A 9,653-nucleotide genomic window follows, 5' to 3' on the forward strand; every position below is an offset into this window, starting at 1 on the left:
TCCCAAAATATCCACCTTACCTTCTCTAGCCCAGCAAATGGGATACAAAGAGTGCTCTAGTGCCCTCTTTCAGAACCCCGAGATGATAGGAACTTGCTTACATCATCCTGTATAAATAAATACAGAGAAAAAGGTCTGACCTTCTTTCTTCCTCCGTGTCATTATCCCCCACCCCCACCCCACCCCACCCCCAGCTGTTCGGGAATTATCTTTGCCTCCTCTTTCCTTTTCTTTCTTTTTTTTTTATGAGGGTCATGATATGTAGCTCAGTTGAGCCTTGAACTCATGGCAATCCTCCTGCCTCAGCCTCCTAAATGTTGGGATTATGGGCCACCATGCCTGGCTATCTCCTCTTTCCTTTATCCACCACAATCAATCCCTCTTTACCCAAAATTCTACAAGTTCCTCACCTTTACTATTTATCACTTTGTTCTGAGTCACCTTCATTTCTCCCTTAGGTTACTGCCCAGCCTCCCATCTGGTCTCCTTGCTTCCATTCTTGGCCCCTTAGTTACTTTGTTTACTGCTGGGTTAAAATACTTAACACCTGCAAGTTAAAGGAGGAAGGGTTTATTTTGACTCACAGTTTATAGAGGTTTCAAGTCATAGTATGGCAGGCAGGAAGCAGAAAGGGATCAAGTGGGGGTGGGGATAGACTCATCAGGCCATGCTCACAGGGACCCACTTCCTTCTACCAGGATTCACCTCCCAACATCACACTCAGCTATAAACAGATCAGTGGATCACTTTCCTCCAGATGTTTGCATGACTGGCTCATTCTTGATATTTAAGATTAATTCAATTTTACCTACTCACATAAAATTTGATGATGCCCCTACCTGAAATCACTAGGGTCATTCTCTGATTACTCTCTAACCGTAATTCTTTATAATTTTTTCAGTGTATTTATCTTCTGGCATAATAAAAACAAAAATAAAGAACCAAACTTTCTAAGGCTCAAATTTTAGCCAACATAAGGTGAACTTCCACCTGGTCTACCTGACAGTCTTTTGGGGGTAGCAAGAACTTGACACTAGAGTCAGATAGTCTTGGGTTTCATCCTCTTGAATTCAGTGTTGTCCTCTGTGAAAAGAGATGCTAAGAGCTAACTCATAGGGCTCTCTGAGGAACCAAGGAGCTATCATATACAAAATGACCTAATCTCTGGTGTACAGAAGCTGTCCCAGATTATTAGCTCCTCCTGTCCTCATAGTGATAAGGAACCACTCTGCTAGGACTGTCTGTGGGTGCAGGTAACAGAAGACCGACCAGAAAGTATGCACCATTACATGTTAATTTTTCTCATCTTACAGGAAGTTCAGGCAGTGCCCTGATGTTGTTTCAACGGCTCAACAACATTAAGGCTGATGTATCTGCATGTCACTTGATTGTTCCCTTCTGGACATATGGTGGCAGCTACAGCTCTAGTGTCACAGAAAACAACACTGAGATTCCACTTCACTCCAGAAAGAATGGCTGCTATCATGAAATCAACCAATAACAAATGCTGATGGGGCTGTGGGGAAAGAGGAACACTGCTCCACTGCTGGTGGGAGTGTAGACTGGTGCAACCACTGTGGAAATCAGTATGGAGATATCTCAAAGAACTAGGACTAGAGGTCCCATTTGACCCAGCTATTCCTCTGCTGGGTATCTTCCCAAAAGAATTAAAAGAATCATACCACAGCGATATATGTCCACCCATGTTCATAGTGGCACAGTTTGTAATAGCTAAAGCTTGGAAATAGCCCAAGTGCCCATCAACTGGAAACTGGATAAAGAAAATGTGGTTTTTGTTATAAAATGGAGTACTACTCAACCATAAAGAACAAGAAATTAGAGACATTTATAGCTAAATGGATGCATATTGAGGCCATACTCTTAAGTGAAATAAATAGGACACACGTGTGTAAATACCAAATAGTTTCACTAGTGTGAGAAACTGATGGTGTAAACAAGCATTAAAATGATTAAAAAGGGGAAATTTTTAAAATTAATTTTATTGGTACATTTTAGGTATACTATGTAATGAAATTCATCATTGAAAATTTGCACCTTCACATACTCTCTCTTGGTTCTTATTTTTTCCCCCTTCCCCTGCCCTCCCTTCAACCCCTCCCCCCTCCCTATTTACAAAGACTTTGTTTCCACTTTTTCATTTTCTCATATTAATTTCATTCCCTTCTTTTCTTTCCTGTACCCCTCCCACTTAGAAAAGGGGAAATTTAAGGAAAAGGGGAAAAGGGCCATGACAAGTAGGCTTGATCCTTCTGATCAGGAAAGTAGTCATTTTTCCTGAAGTTCTGCTAAGCCAATGTTTGCGTACATCTCACCAGCAGAACTGGGCCACAGGGCCATCTCTATACCCATCACAGGACAGCAGAAATGAATTGCCATGCCTGGAGTAGATGCACTACCCAGCACAGTAGTCACTGTTATCTGTGGGGGATACATCCTAAGACCTCAGTGAATCTCTGAAATGGAGGATAGTACCAAACCCTATATATGAACCTTAGGATATCATGATAGTCAACCTGATAACCAAGATGGCTGCTAAGTGCCTAATGGGTGGGTGATATACACAGTGTGAATACACTGGACAAAGGGATGATTTATATCTCAAATAGGAAAGAGGGGGTTGTGAAAGATTTCATCATGATACTCAGAATGGCACACGGTTTAAAACTTATGAATTATTTATTTCTGGAATTTTCCATTTAATATTTTCAAGTTGAGATGCTTAATGGAAGAGGGGACTTGAAAGTGGGAGAGGAACAGAAACCACAGAAAATAAAATATGGCTAAGGAGGCACTACTATATTTCCTGGGGCCAAGTCAAGGTACAGTATTCAGAGGAGTTGGTTGGTGGTAGAGGTAAATGGATACTGAGTAGACAACAGATGGTGTCTGCCAGAAGAGCAGAACCCATGCACAAATCTGGTTAGAACAAAACAAAACAAGACAAAAAACCAGAATAACCTCCACTTTGCATAGAAAGTTTCACCTGCTGGAGATCAGTTTCAGAAACTGATAAACTTCCTAGAAATAATTTTTATTCAAACCTGTCCTTCCTTTAACTTCGTGGAAGTGAGCAGTCCCCAAATCATCCTCTGATCAAGAGAATAATTCATGTGAACTTTAGTGCATTATGCACTAAATCTAAGGAAAATTGAGGGTATCATGGATTTGAAATGCTACTTTCTAAAACTGAATTTCTAACAGCAAGCACAGAATAAGCTCTTGGGCTGTGAATGGAGGCTGTGATCCCATATTCCTAAATTGTCCTTGGCAGATGATGTCATTGACTAAGTGAAGAATTTGTTACTGTAAACACTGGTAGGTTGTAAAGGCCATAGCAGGAGGGCTGGATGTCAGCAGGAGGAAGAGGAATCAGGCACCAGGAGCAAAAGAGAATAACCAAACCATGGATGTGGAGAAGGATCAAGGTCAATTTGCTAAGTCAGATGATGATCATGAGCATTTATGCTCAAGAAAGTACAATTATAGTAAAAGACTACGTGTTAGTTTATAGTAATCCCGAGTATCTTTTGACAAAGAAATTTATGGCAGCATGAAAAGGGACTGCTTAGGCATGCATTTTGGAGCAATAGGGAATAAATCCATTAGGTTGCTTGTGTAATTCTTTTATACACCTGAAGTAAAAGAGAATGATAGGAAACTGGAAGAAAGGAGTATTGAATGAGGTCAGTGGCCTCAGATCCAAAGATATAAACTTAAGGAAAAGAAAGAAATATGTAACAAGGAGAGATTATTTGCAAAGGCAAACTGGAGTCTCCAGTGGTCCTAACCAGTAGCTGAGGGTGGCCTGGAATGGGCTCAAGTGTAAGAGAGACTTGATACTTACGACCCCTACAACTATGGCTCATTTTAAATTTTTTATTGTCCCTATCTTAGTCAGAGTGGGCTGCTATAATAAAAAACATAAACAGAGTGGCTTAAACAAAAAACATTGATTTCTTGGAATTCTGGAGGCTGGGAAGTCCAAGTCAAGGCACTGACTAATTCAGGGTCTAGTGGGCCTCTCTTCCTGGTTTGCAGATGGTGTCTTTTGGGTGTTCACATAGTCAAGAGACAAATCATCCCTCTTATGTTTCTTCTAATAAGGTCACTAATTCCATTCTTAAGGGCTCCACCCTTGTGATTTAATTATCTCCCAAAGGCCTCATTTTTAATAGCAGTGTTTGTTTCCTCCAGGGGATGCAGCAATAAGTTGCTATCTTGGAAACAGAGTTGAAGCTCCCACCAGACACTAAATCTCCTGGTGCCCTGACTTGGACTTCCAGCCTCCAGAACCATAACAAATCAATTTTAATTATTTATAAATTACCCAGCCTGTGACACTTTGTCATAGTAGAACAACAGACTAAGTCATGAGGGTATTGCCTCTATTTTCTAAAAGCTCGGCTGGTTTTGCTTTCACGCTGAAGTCCACAATGTGCCTCAAATACAGTTTTCTCATGTACTCATCACAACTTCTCTTTCTAGTAAAACCTGTCAAATAATTTAAAACATTCTGAAATCTTTTAATTCAAAGATTTATAGTGCCATTTTCAAGTTGAGATCTGAAGGGAGGCTATATGCTATTTATTTCATCTTGGCAGAGTCTCCCAAGCGCTCTAGGCTGGTTTCCAGGAGTACACTAATGCACACACAGCATCCTGCCTGCATTTCCACCCACAGCCTGAGGTTGGAACATGCTCACAGGAGGACCAGAAGCAGAGGGTAATGGAGAGAAACAGCCAGTCACTATGCTCTTTGGACCCTTGACCTTCCAATTTGAAGTGTTTTTAAAAGCCCTTCAGTATAGAAAACAATTGTCCTTCTGTTACATTTTTACTAAGGACTTCACACAATGCTTATAAGAAATCTCTCCAACTCCTTTGGTTTCTTGAGGGTCCAGAGGCCAGTCTTTCCTGGAGTATTGAGGAAGATATATCACTCCTCCCCAGGCCAATGAGGCCCTGTTGAGGTAGATGACTCCTATCAGCTAGCCAGCAGGCATCAGGACCTAAAGGACAAGGCCTCTCCTACTTGGACAGAGAAACATGACTATCTCTTATGCTGAGAAAGAATCATCCCTTTAAGAAACCCTGCTGCACCTCAAACAGCTGATACATTGTTCTAATATTTATTGCTTGTCTACATCCTGACAGGATCCTGCAGAGACTTTCTCCCCACTGAGTCTGTGCCACAGCCTTCGAAGTACCACATCAGAGAGATTAACCAGGATATCCAAATTCACACCCTTGTGAAGTAGAGGTAGATGACAATCTAGACCAGTGATGGTGAACCTTTTAGAACTTTCAATGATACAAACAGCAGACTACAGCATCCATGCTGTAGCTTCACCACCACTGATCTAGACTCTTTCACTTCACACTGAATGTCCTTGGCACTAAATGATTCTATTTTTCATTTCAGACAGTTTTTGGAGGTTGATGTTTTATGTTTCTCTTAGATGGGTAGTTTCTAATGTAGGGTCCGTTTTGGAAAGACTGAATCTCCCAGATTTTAAGGAGACAATGTTTCCCTATGTGCTTGGATTCACAGAGATTGCCTCAGACTCAGATTATCAGAAAGTTCCATGAAATAAAAATATTTCAGAGCCAAAGTGTTGAACGGTGATGAAGGAGGAATGCTAAGGTGGCTTTGTTGGCTGCCAGGTGTGGGTGGCCCACTGGAGGTGGTGGGGACATTCCATGCAATCTTAGCTCCTCAGTCTCCATCAGGGTGACAGTCCTGGTTGTGAGCCCCTAGAGGCATCCCCAGGGCTCTGTTAACATCCATCAACTTCAATAATGTTTTCTTTCCTCTTGTGATTACAGGGAAGAATAATGATATTCATAATAAATAATCAAGGCTCCTTGTAAGTAAAACATAAAGTACAGAATGTTCTTCTGAGCCTTTTTCTGATTCTCTTCCCACATGTTTCCCCTCTTTGTGGTACATGCAGCCCACGGCAGTGAGCAGCCTTCATATTGGTTAAAAATTATATGTAGACATTATTATTATAATCCCAGAATCTCTAGGTAGCAAGAAACACACAGTGCATTTGTTTAGTGGGGACCCCGGCAGACGGAGAACTGTACTGAAAGCACTCAACTGCAGCTGTTGTAGGTCAGAGGTGTCAGGGAGGGAAGCCAGGAGAGGAAATATTGTAGTTTCCTTATCTGGTGGATTATGTTTCAAGACCCCAGTGGATCCCTGAAATTGTAGATAGTATCAAATCTTATGTATGTAGTATTATGGGGTTTTTTGCTGTGCATATATGCCTAGGGTAAATGTTCACTTTTCATATATAGGAATTGCCTTACAGCTTCTCTTTGGCATAACTGAACTGCTAGCATCACTATTCTCATGCTTTGGGGCCATCATTAAATAAAATAAGTACTACTCCAACACAAATGCTGCAACACTGCAGCAGTCGATCTGATAACTGAGGCTGAGATTAAGTGTCTAACAAGAGGATAATGAATACAGTGTGGATATGCTGGACAAAGGGATTATTCACATCCCCAGTGGGATGGCAGATTTCATCATGCTACTTAGAAGGGAACACAATTGAAAACTTATGAATTGCTTATTTCTGGAATTTTCCATTTAATATTTTCAGGCCACAGTTGATGTGGGTAAATCAAACAACAGAAAGAGAAACCACAGATGGTGGTGCTGGTGGGGGAACTATTGTAAGAGGAAGGTGTGAGACCACAGAAGGAGAAAACAAGAGGTGGCAACTGGGATTTACAAATGAGGTTTCCACAGGCCGATCAGGGTGATCCAAGAGAGGACCTGTCTTGGGGGCAACCCCGTAATTGTATGCCACCTGGCAGAGAGAAAAGCAGAGCTGGCATCTGCTGTACTGAGTTCCCTTCATGTTGAGTTTGCTCAAAGTTTGGGCCATGGATCAGCAGGAACATTGGCATCACCCAAGAGCTTGTTAGAAATGCAGAATTTCAGCCCCCACCTGGACCTTAATCAGAATCTCCAAGTGACCCATATACATATTTAAGGCAGAAAATCCCTGAACTGGGAGATACACAGGCAGGTGGGAGAGGGGCTGGTAATATGGGTTGGCAAGTTATTAGTGGAAGTTGCCAGAAGCTAAAATGATTAGACAGATGATGTGGGCCAAAAAATAAATAAAAGTTTTTATAGGAATGGGGCTGGTTCAGTCTCTGGAGATTTCATTGATCTGTTTGTTCAGAGAATCTTATATTATGTTTTAAAAGGACTGTAATGTATTTTACTAAAATAAATATAGTTTTACCAATTTATCTCTGGAGAAAGGGCCAGATACTCAAACAGCCTGGTAGGGCCAGATTAGGGTTTCTAAATGTAGGGAGTTATGAACAGTCACAGACAATGAGAAGACAGAGGAAATGAATTGATAAGAATTGTATGTCTTTTGTGTATATGTTCTCTTATTCAGAGCTTTGTCCCTGATACAAAAGATAGGAAGGGGAAGGTAGGTGTCCCCTGAGCTGGAAGAGAGGAGGAGAAGGGGTAGGGACAAAGCCAAAGGTGCAAGGAGGTCAAGTGTATATGTCAGTTCAGGGGATATTGAAGAGTTGCATTTCGCCAGAGGGGTGATTTCAGGGATCAAATAAGTCAGGGACCAGGTTAGATATGTAGGATGAGGTCAGAATGCAGAAACACTTTATTTCCCCACTGGAGAGTTTGGACTCTGCTCTACATAAGCTATGGAACTTGGATTCCTTTCACACCTAATGAAAGCAAAGTTTAATGAGACTAAGGGATTAGGGTGCGACATCAGAGCAGTGAGGGTTCAAACAGCATATAGGTTCAACCCAGCCCTGCCACCTATCATTTGGCTGGTCTGAAGCAAGTACCATAAACCCCAGGTTTCAGGATCCTCTTATGTCCAATAGTGACAAGAGTTCCTCCATCAGAGGCTAGTTGTAAGGAAAATTGAGTTATACATGAAGTCTTAGAAGTATGCCTAGAATGACTAGTTCCAACGCTCACTGTTGTTGTTATTATTATTAATTATGTCTGGCTCCAGCAAATAAAATGAGATGGAAGCAGGGGAAGCGGTTTCTAAGCTTCAGAGAGTTAGATCAAGTTGAGAAAAGAGTGGAGGCAGTCATCCTTGGAACTTTCCCCAGTACAAAAACAGCTGATTTCGTTCTTGTGTAAGCAGCTCTCCTGTTTACCAAGGGCACTAATAATAACCAGCCCCTGCATCTGTTGTGCATATCACCACCACCCCCTCCAGCTCAGAGTGCTGTCCCACACACATCTCTTCTTCCTTCTCCTCCTTTCCTGTGTGGGCACCAGGTCAGGCGGCGCGCACTCTGAAAAAGTGGGTGGCAGTGTGAGCAGGAAGGAATGTGACCTGACTGCAGGGGTCAAAGGAAGACCTGACTCTTCGAGATCCCCAGAATGCAGGAATTTTGGTTAAACCTCTGCTCAATAGCCCTCACCAGCTGAATGATTAGAGGAGAATCTCACAGGCCAGTATCAGCTCTCCCTGGCATTGGCGTGGGCTTGGAGGATCACTTGCTTCTTCCCGTATCTCTCAGTCTTGAATTTACAAAGATTTAAAAGGATTGACAACCTTTCCAAAGTTATTGGCTCTGGGGAGAGGAATTGGTGGGCGTTATAATTTGAAGGTTAGCCAAATGGCTGCATTGTTTCAAGCACACTGGGTTAACCAGAACCTCTTTTGTAATGTGACTATCCTTTGAAAGTAAATGTTCAAATTATAAGTAATTTCTCTTTTGTTATGAATTACTAGAACTAAATAACTTCCTATTAGCCATAATATTAAAGGAAGAGCAATTATTCGTGGATGGGGTGGATAGATAGGTGGAAGACTAGGGGATGATTTGGAAGACAAGGAAACTTATTATAGGGGGAGAGAAAAACAGGAGCAGAGCCTAGAAGTCAAGAGCTTTGGGCAAAGAAGAATACTTAAGAGAGGGCAGCAGGAGATGGAATACAGGGCCAGCACCAATGGAAGTTTGTTAACTTTGGAACTGGGCCAATGGCTGAAGGAAAGAACAACCTATATGTAGTTGCAAGTCAACTCTTGGACTGTTTTGGGCATTGATCGCAAAAACTAACAATATTTTACAGAATGAACTCAAGATGCTTCACTGAAGACCCAGAGCCCACCCAAGTAAGGGGAGCTCAACTTCAAGCACATTCTCCCTCACTGCCCTGAAGGAGTTCTCTGCTCCAGTCAGTATGCTCTACCTGCACCCTGTGAGCAGGCCACTTTCCTGGCATGGAGCACCCAATCCCTTGCTCTTTACCCACTCATATCTGCCCATGCTTTAAGCCAAGCCACAACTCTCTCCCACGAGGCCATTCCTAACTGTGAACTCTTCCATAATTTTGCTTGCTGCTGAAATAGTTCTTTTCTTTTTTGGCATTTGGTGCTTTATACTAATCAATTACTATTTATTTAAGAAAATAGAGTGATTTTTCATATTAAAAATAATATATGCTCTGCTAATTATAGAAATTTGAGAAACATGGAAAAAACCCCTGAAATATATCATGTAGGGACCATTTAATTTTGGAATTCTTCCTTCCAATCATTTTTCTATTTATATATTCCTTCTTTATTAAGTTGATATTATGGACATATATAAGTTATATGAAGT

This window comes from Heterocephalus glaber, unplaced genomic scaffold (genome assembly GCF_053883595.1).
Source record: "Heterocephalus glaber isolate CG9 unplaced genomic scaffold, H.glaber_assembly_v1.0 deba00000676, whole genome shotgun sequence".
Taxonomy (NCBI): domain Eukaryota; kingdom Metazoa; phylum Chordata; class Mammalia; order Rodentia; family Bathyergidae; genus Heterocephalus; species Heterocephalus glaber.